We start from the raw sequence: 9767 nt of genomic DNA, 5'->3' as shown, positions 1-9767 counted from the left end.
AAACTGCATTGCAATATTTCGGAAAGTGTGAATTTTAAAGCATGGTTGTGCATTTGTTCACATTTTGTTTCAGAAAATGCAAATTAGGTACGTTCACTTTCAAATGTGAACTAAATCAGATGTCTCCCCCTTCTATATAAGTACCCCAGGGATCAAGGCGGGACAGCCCTCCACACTAAATTCCCCAGGATGGCATTTGCCTGGAGAATATTCTTAGAGTAGGGGTAGCCAATATGATCCCCTCCAAATATTGTTGGACTCCATTTCCCAACAGTCTCAGCAGCCTGTATGGCCAGTTGGTCAGGGGTGATGTCAGTTGTAGCCCAACAACTTATGGAGGGCCCCACGCTGACTACCCATGTACCTAGAGCAGCCATTCTCAAACTGGGGTCCCCAGATATTGTTGGACTACAACTCCCTGACCCATGATCCTCGTAGCTAGGGATGGAGTTGAAGTCCAACAACATCTGGGGCCCTAAGCTTGAGAAAGGCTGACTTAGAGGCTTCCAGTTCCCTTGTATTGCCCCTTGATGATACCCTGATACAACGGTTACCACTACAACAGACTAGGAACTGGCTGTCACACCACTTTTATTGCCACAGCTAAGTCCAAAGAATATTTTGAAGCATCATTTGGTCTTGAGAATTCTATACAGGGGCAGGCAACATGGTGGTTGTTGGACCACAACTCCCATCAGCCCCGGCAGACAGCACAGCTGACAGAGAGGAGTGATGATGGGAGTTGTGATTCTGCAGCATCTGGAGGGCACTACTCTGGGTTTTCTGGGTAGGGTGCAGCTATGAACAAAGGAGTTTTACTTTTGTTGTGGTGTGGATGCAGACAGACTCTGAAACAGTCTTGCTGTCCTGGTAGGCCTTATAGCCTGCTTTGCAGCCTTGACTTGCCTGTTGGTTCTGAGCCAGGCAGAGCTGCAGTGGGGCAGGAGGGGGGAGCTTTGACTCTGGGGCAGGGCTGGGACACCTTGCGCAGTGACGCATCATTGCACAATGGAGTGAGCAAGGCACGTGTTGACATCTTTGGAACAGGCCCAGCTACCTGAGGTTTTTTCCAGGCCCTAGGGAAGGCTGAACATCCAACCAGAACCCAGAGCTCTGTGCTGGGCTGCCAGTTTTGAAAGAGCCACCCTGGAGGGCAGTGCCAAGGCACCTGCGTCATAATGTCCTCAAATCATGATGTAACGCCCACCGTCCAAGGCTGGGTTGCAACAGGACCATATGATGCAAGGCAAGGATGAGGTTACCAGAAAGTGATGTTGGCCCCAAACATACTGCAAAATGATCTTCTTCAACAAGCCAATCCTTCTTGCAAAAGTTGAGAAGCTTATAGAGACTTAACAGGTCCTGCTGCTCAGTCAGAACCATGAGTCTGGATTTTTCATTTTTCCAAACATGGACATCGAGGGTTAACATCAACCTGGTGTCCTCCAGATACTGTTAGACTACAACTCCCATCAGCCCTAGCTGGTGCATACAAAACACTTTTGGGATTTTGCAAAGTGGAGGCTATGGCTTCAGGAAATCTACAAGCAAGGCTCTTCTCATTTTAGAAATGCACACCTGGCTTCAAAGCTTACGCAGACAATGCAGTTTCATGAACTGTATTTCATATTGACATCTAGACATGGCTGCATATGACCAATATGCAAATGAATCCAATTCTAGTTCCCCTGCAATTCTTTTGCACTTTCTTTTCCTTCACTTCCTGCTCATCCAGCCCCAAACCTTCCTTGCTATCAACAGCAGTCAGCCGCTCCTACCCCTAAGCCCTGTTGGATTTTTTCCCTCTCCTATCCAAATGGTCCTTTCCCTAAACTTCCTTCACAGCAACTGCACTGTCAACACCCTTCTGCTTAGGTCTTTCCCTTGAGAACTCTGGATGTGTAGGAGCATTCTGTGGCATCAAAAGCAACTCAGCTAATAGTATATGGAAAAAGTAGGAGCTTGCAGGCAATAGCAAGAGCCAATGCAACCCACCGAACCATATGCTGCTCCTACAGCCATGTCCAATGGCCAACCAGGACCTTGATAATCCCCTCCCAATTTTTGCTGGCTGCCTGGGATTACGATAAGAGGGAAACTGTCAACCGCTTCAATGGCCATGTTCCATGGATTGCGGGTTGCATTTAGGTTGGTGTCTCCCTGAGTTGGGCAGGATCAGGATTTCATGGGGCACACAGGGATGTTACAAATAGTCAGGCTGTAGAAATAAGAAGCATTATTAACACAGTAATAAAAAGATGTGGTTTGGGGTCAGCGTTTTGCTTCACTAATATTATTTATGCCTTTGTAGAAATGACCTTACGACAGACTTCACAAACCTGTCCCGTCCCCCCCGGCCACTGCTAGCCTTATCCTCCTCTGTTTTGGGGCTCGTCTACACCTGCTCATCTCACCACTCCCCCCCCCGGGAAAACCTGATCCTTACCACTGAATCGAAACAAACATTGATAAGGTTTTCTGCAGATTGACTTTGCTCTGATCCAGCGGTAAAGGGTGGGTTTTCCTGGGGCAAGCAGCGGGGCAATTGGAAAACCTCTTAGACCCTTGCTTTCTAGGCATGGAACAAGCAGAAGTGTGGACAAACCCTTTGTCTAACCCTCTTTTAAATCCATTCAAGCTGGTGGGCATCACCACCTCTTATGATGTGGTTTCACTATGTTTTCTTTATTTTTGTTTCTTTCTGTACATTTATATCCCACTTTTCTTCCATCATGAAACCCAAGGTGGTCAACATGCGGTTCCTAAGCCGTCTCTCACAAAGACACTGGCCAGACCCAAACCTACTTAGTTGGATCAAGGTGATGGTCCCATTCCTGGTCTGCTAGTGGTGGGGATGAAAGAAGAAAACAGAATGGGGGAAGTAAGAATGATTTGGAATGCTTTGTTTGTTTGATTGTTCTGGCATATGGTGTTTGGGAAGGGTGAGCTCAGCATCCTGTTTCCACAAGGACCAGCCAGATTCCTCAAGGGAAGCCCACAAGCAGGACATGTACACAATAATTTTAATTAATAAACCACTTTGGGGCCAGATCTTTGGTAAAAAGCAACAACAATAGCTTCTGAAGTGAACCAGTGATTACAGCACACTTCAATTTATGATTTGCATTTGACAGATTGCACAAGAAGAGTTCATCTCCCCCTTTTCTACCTTCAGAAAACAAGTCATACCATGCTAGCCATACAATCTGATTCCAGCCAGGCTGCAAGCTTTCTGTGTGGCATTTGGTATCTACCCCTGGAAAAAAAACCAGCTTCCCGATAACTTTAGATTTAAAAATAAAACCTTCAAGTTTCTAGGCCTGGTGGAGGCATAAAATAGCCTGTATGCAAGTAGGTCCTGGTATGCAGAAAGCTTGGAATCAGAAGGCTCTGGGAGAGGCTTCCTGTAATCAGGGTGATTCTGTGCTTTACTTACGAATCCTAGTTTGCTGGGTGTTCATATTTCCCCTGCCCCACACTTTCTATGCCCTCACTGAACTGCTGACCAGTCTGGGGCATTGTCCTTAGTGCTGAAAGGCTGAGAAGGGCAAACAGTTCAGTGAGAAAAGAGCATATACAAACAGATGTTGCAATCCTACACCAAGTTACATCATATGCTTCCCGCTGGAACAAGAGGGCCCTTCCGTGTGCATACATAACTGAGCACAGGATTGCAGCCTTGGGAAATGGGAGGGCTCTTACATAATTTATTCTTCCAGAAGAATAGTCTTCCTTTTAAAAAGCCTCCCCTCCACATTAGCTTGTGTTTTCTCTCTGGCACGGCTGACCTCACTCAGATCAGCTTTTAATGCACTCACTCTTGTGGGTAAAAGACCTGAACTGCTTTCCCCACCACCAATAAAATACAGAATTTCTTCAATCAGTGTGCAATTAACTAACTAGCTTAAGGTTGCAGTCCTAACCCTACTTACCTGTTGGGAGTAAGCCCCACAGGATTCATTGGGACTTACTTCTGAGTAGGCTGGTTAGGACTGCACGGTGTGTGGCTTTTAAAAATTAAAGATGATAGGGAAATTCAATGGAAGATAAAAGATAACAGAACTTTTAGTGACAATAGCTTAATGTAGTATTTGCCAACTTGGTGGCATCCAGCTGCTTTGGACTACATTTCCATCAGCCTCAGCCAGAATGCTGGCTGGGGCTGATGGGAGTTGTTGTAGTTCAAAACAGCTGGACGCCACCAAGTTGGCAAAAGTTGACTTAGAGAACCTCCATGGTCAGAGAGTGCATACCTCTGACAGCCAAATCACTGGAATCGCCATCGCTTCTTGTGGGTTTCCAGGAAAGATTGTCTGGCTAGACACTATTCGATTAGATGGTCTGTTCTTAAGTGTTAAGAAGCAGGAACCACCTGCCATCCTCAGGCGATTTATATGCAAGTTGAAATTTCTGTTTGTTTCTAACCAGTACTGTTGATAGTTTGTATTTAGCTTCTCTCTGACCCATCCTTCCTCAGAGAGAAAGAAGAACCTCAGTGAGGCATCCTGTACATCCTGCATGCATCAGGACAGATGCTGATGCTTTGGCTGTTCAGGATTGCATCATTCATTCATCCCTTCATCACAGAGAGGCCTTGCACCTTTTTTATTCCTGCAAAAAAGATAGCTACCAGCAGAGGGGTCCAGAAGGCGAGTCCCCGTGCCAACTGTCAGTTCTAAGGAGCAAACTCGAAACCACAAAGTTGGAGGGAGCAAGACAGAAAGAAAATCTGGGAAAGGGGAAAAAAAGGAAACCACCACCCTAGCCCCCAAATTCAAACAGCCGGCAACTTACAGGACTGTGGAGCCTGCTGCAATTTTAGATGTCAATACCGGGCACCTCCTGGCTGTGCAGGCGAGAGAAGGCTCAGTGAAGCCCTTCAGTCACATCGATGCAAATGCACCCAGCAATCTGGAAGCTGGCCACATTTTCTAAACCAGCTTTTGCTGAGTAAGCGACAATCCTCCTCTGTTTTTCCTTTCCCCCTTTTTAATCGCTGCACACATGAAAGCAAAGGGCTCTGCTGTTTACAGAGCGAGGCTTAGGAAAGAGAGGTGTAATTTTGCACTTTGGGAGGGAGGAGCCCCTCAAACCCAGCCCTGGAAGCTCCCTGATTGGCTCAGGAGGAGCCGGCAGAGAGAGAAAGGCAAGGAGGTGGAGATTAGAAATAATAGGCTCCAGATCTCTTCTTGGAATAAGTCACCTTGAACTTGCAAAGTCTGCAAGAGAGATTGTCAGGTGATATCCATATGAAATGGACAGAGCTAAGCTCAGTCACAGCCATTTGTTTCAATGGGTCTACTCTGAGTAGGGTGAATATTGGCTACATTCCAATCCATCAGACTTATGGCCTTTGCAGATGACACAGGATGAGATATCACAAATAGGAGAGCTGCGGGGGAAGGCTGATAGGCTGAAAAGACAACTGGCTGCAGAGTTCAAGGGTGGTTAAACTGAGCCCTGCAAGACTAATGTGGTGATATTTATTTATCTAACAAGTTTTCTATACTACTTAACAATGCCATTGAAGCAGTTTACAGAAACCATTCATCAAGCATTCAAAACAAGCTGATATTGAAGTGATATTAAAAATATATAAATAAAGCCAGCAACTTTTAAACAAACATACATACATGCTTCGATGGGCTTGCCTAAACTTTTTTTCAGCAGGTACTGAAAACAATACTGTACAGTGAAGGCTCCTGCCTGATGTCAATAGACAGGGAGTTCCAAGTGCTGCCACACTGCAGGACTGATTCTTTGCAAGTGCGGAATGAAGTGCCTGTTCCATAGATCGAGGCAGGAGAGTGGGCACATACATGTGTGGTAAGGTGATCCTTCAAGTGAAGGACTCAGGGATGTTTTATCTGAGGCTACAAGGTCTAAAGCAGAGCTTTTCAAACTTCTCATGTTGGTGACACACACATCATTTCGTGACACTGTAATTCAGTTTTACTAGCAAACCAGCCCCTACCCACCACAGCTGGCACACTAACATGTTGCGTGACACACAGTTTGGAAAGCTCTGGTCTAAAGTAGCAGCAAAACTAGCTCATCAGCAGCTGGGGATCTGCTTGGAAGTTTCCAAACTTTCTTTCTAACTCCAGTGAACTAAGATGCAGGAGTGCAGATGCACTGGAGAAAATCCTGGGATATGCTCTGTGGAACACAGTCACATTAACTGACCAAGTGTCTTGAACTACCCACAAACACCCTCAACCCCCTCCCTTGCAACTCAGGACCAAGGAAGGAAAGCTCCCGGATTGTTGTTTTTTTGGTCTTCCTACAGACGAATCCCCAAAAAGCTTCCAAGGTGCTTCAGAGCTGCTCAGAACACAGCTTGAAAACTTCTTGAAACTAAATTTCAGTGTGAGGCAGTGGCCCCCTTAGATAGCATTTCAAGGGGCTTTTAATTCAGCTCCCTGTTTTAAGGCAGGATATCAGCACAGCACGTTCACCATCAACTTGCTTTTTTCAGACCAAACAGCACTGCAAGAAAGGTTCACAAAAGCCAGAATTCCCATAAAGGCCACCCAGGCACTCTGGAAGCAGATGGCATCACCAAGAAGGCACCAAGGTAATGGCCACCCCATGTACTGGGTCCCAGCATTGGGTATCCAGAGGTATACTGCCTGTTTGGACATGGAAGCTCAATTCCTGTTATCATGGCTAATAAACAGGAATTATAGGGGCAGAAATTTATCTAATCTTTTTTTTTCATGATCAAAGCTTTTTTCCTCTATAGGACAAAGTTCCTGTGGGACAACAAGCTCCATGTGATTCCTACAAGGCAGCAAATCAACATTCCTTCCATTACAAATAAATAAATGAAAGAGGATCCAGGTCAGGGGTCGGCAATGTTTACCGGCCATGGGCCGGATCAATCCCACGGAGATCGTCTGTGGGCCAGACTGGTGCAGTGCGATGCCGGAAATGACGTCTGCACATGTCCGCAGTGCTGGAAATTGCTTCTGCGCATGCCCAGATGCCGAAAATCGTGCCTGTGCAGAAGCGATTTTCGGCGTCTGGACATGCGCCGACGCTGTTTCTGGTATCTATGCATGCGCAGATGGCATTTCCGGCACCACTTGGTGAGTCCCCACACTGTGCGCGGGGGACTTGACAAGCGGGCGGCTAGTGGGCCGGTAAAATGGTCTTTGTGGGCCGCATCTGGCACATGGTCCGGAGGTTGCCGACCTCTGATCCAGGTATACTGACCAATCTGAGGAGAAAATCCACCAGTCATTGGATGGATTATGAATTATTATTACAGTCCATTCTTCAAAACATATATCAAAGCAGTGGTTCTCAAAAAAAATTATCCCATAAACTCATTCCCAGTGCCTCCTCCCCTATAAAAATCATAATGTACTGGTTGAATAGCGGTTTGCATGGCCCACTAAGGAAGATAATAACACAGTAAAATGCAAAACAGTAACAATTAATTGCACGTTTATTCAAAATCCAATTACACTTATTTAGTTTAATTAACTCAACAAAACTGAACGGGATCCAGTGATACCAGCTTTTTGAAGTCTGATAGTCATTTATGCCTCCAGCACCACCCTTCAGCCCCCTTGCCTCTGAGTGCCCCCAGGTGATCTCAACGCCCCCCAGGAGGCAGTACCACCCATTTTGGGAACCTCTGTATCAGAGCAAAACTCACACCAATCAGACACCCCCTGTATTTGATGTAGGACATGATGCCGCGCATGGTTAATGGAATTCTAAATGTTATTGATTTCACCATGTCAGAGTTAAGCATACCGCACTAAAATCAACAGGACAGGAAATTTAGCTGTATTCCTCCTTAATAATGTCATGGCAATGGGCCTCTTGTCATTGTCATTCTTAAAGGGACCACGTTTGCGTGTGAAAGCAACAAAGAGCCTTGTAGTACCTTAAAGACTAACCAATTTATTACAGTATGAAGCTTTTGTGGACTCACACCCATTTCGCCATATGCAGGAACCAAAATCTTAGTTGGCAGGTATATAATGGAGAAAATCATAAGTTGGGAGTTGAAATGAGATGCAAAGATTGCAGTCAGTGATAATTAGAATTTAAATGTGTGTTAAACAGGCACACCTATTACAGTAGAAGATTGCAGATAACTTTCTCAGCATCACTAAGATTATTGTATAAATACTGTATGGGTGTGGGGATTTTTTGGCTCTCTAGATGTTGCTGAGCTCCAACTCCCATCATCCTTGGCCATTGGCCATGCTTAGTGGGGCTGATGGGAGCTGTAGTTCAGTGACCACTGGAGGGCCAAGGTTCTCCCCCCCCCCCAGCAGTGGGGCAGGCTGCATGGAACAGGGTGTGAACATGCCACGCCTTGTCTTTACAAGTTTTTTTGGGGGGGGGCAGGGAAACTTGTTGGGACATCTTTTTTACTTCTTTCTGGTTTGGAACTTCTCACCCTGTTCCTGGATCATGACTCCTGAGCACTGTGTCTGCTGCCGAGCCTATACTGATAATTGCCTAAATAAAGATCTCTTGTCTTACTTACAAGTAAGAGTCCCTGTTTGTAAGTTTTAGGTGGCCACTGGCTCTGCTGAGAAGCCAACTTCATCAGGCTTTACCTTCTCTCAGCTGTTGCCTGGCTGCAGCAGTGGCAGAGGAGGAAAACAGGCCTGCTCCATTAGTTCTGCTAAAGGACCAGCTCCATTGGGCCTTCACTCCATCAACTGTCCCCCAGAAGCAGTCGCTTCAACAGGCCACAGCAGAGGGAGGACAAGGAAGCAAGGCCGCTCCATTAGCATTGGGCTCCTTGAATTGTTTCCATTCCAGCAGCTGCTCCTTATGAGAACTTTGTAACTAAGAGCTAGTGTCTGAGGTTGCTTTCTCCCCTTTCTGCCTCCCAATTGCTTTTCCTTTCGCGTTGTGTCTTTTAGACCGCAATATAACTGATCTACATAAGCAGCTCTTGGAACCTAAGAGCACTCTGCACATGTATGAAAAGGTCTTTTATTGCTTGCTAAGTCTTCCAGAGCCTAGGTTTGGCCCTGAAACTGATTCCAGAGTTCAGCTTTGTTTTGGACTTCGGACAAAACTAGATGTAATATAGGAAATCTGTGATTGGATCTCCCAATCCCCCCGTACCACTCTTTTATTAATGATTAAAAGCATCCATAAGAGAGGGAGGATTTTAATTAGTGCTGCAGTCCCAGGAGGGAGGCTTTTTCAACTCATTTCCCTACACCGTATCCCAAACAAATATCAATTGTTCTCTGCCCCCCAAAAGCTTTTATTAGCCAGAGAAGGGGAGAAAGATAGAAAACTGAGTTTTTGAATCAAATCCTTATTCAATAAGAGCCCTGCTTCTTGATCAGACCAAAGGTCAATCTAATCCAGCATCCTGTTCCTACACTTGGCCCAGCAGATAATTTATATAGACAGGATTTATATACCACTTAATCATCAAAATCTCTAAGCACTTTACATAAAAATGCCTCTCAGAAGCCCGCAAGCAGAACCAGATTGCAACAGCACACTCGTGTTCCCCAGCAACCAATATTCAGAGGCATACTGTCTCCAGAATATGGCTAGTAGCCAATTATAGCCACTGTAAATCATAATGCCCTGTGGCATGTCCTTCTGAAAATTGGCTGCCCAGATAAATTTGTGAACATCCTTCAGCTCCTCCATGATATTATGACAGCAACCATCACAGATAACAATGACTCTCAAAGTGAACCATTCATAGCGGGATCAGGTGTTAAACAGGGATGTGTTATCGCCCCAACTCTATTTATTATTTTTAT

Source organism: Lacerta agilis, chromosome 15 (assembly GCF_009819535.1).
Source record: "Lacerta agilis isolate rLacAgi1 chromosome 15, rLacAgi1.pri, whole genome shotgun sequence".
Lineage (NCBI taxonomy): Eukaryota > Metazoa > Chordata > Lepidosauria > Squamata > Lacertidae > Lacerta > Lacerta agilis.
The sequence above is the reverse complement of the archived record's forward strand: the minus strand, read 5'-3'. Positions refer to the sequence as shown.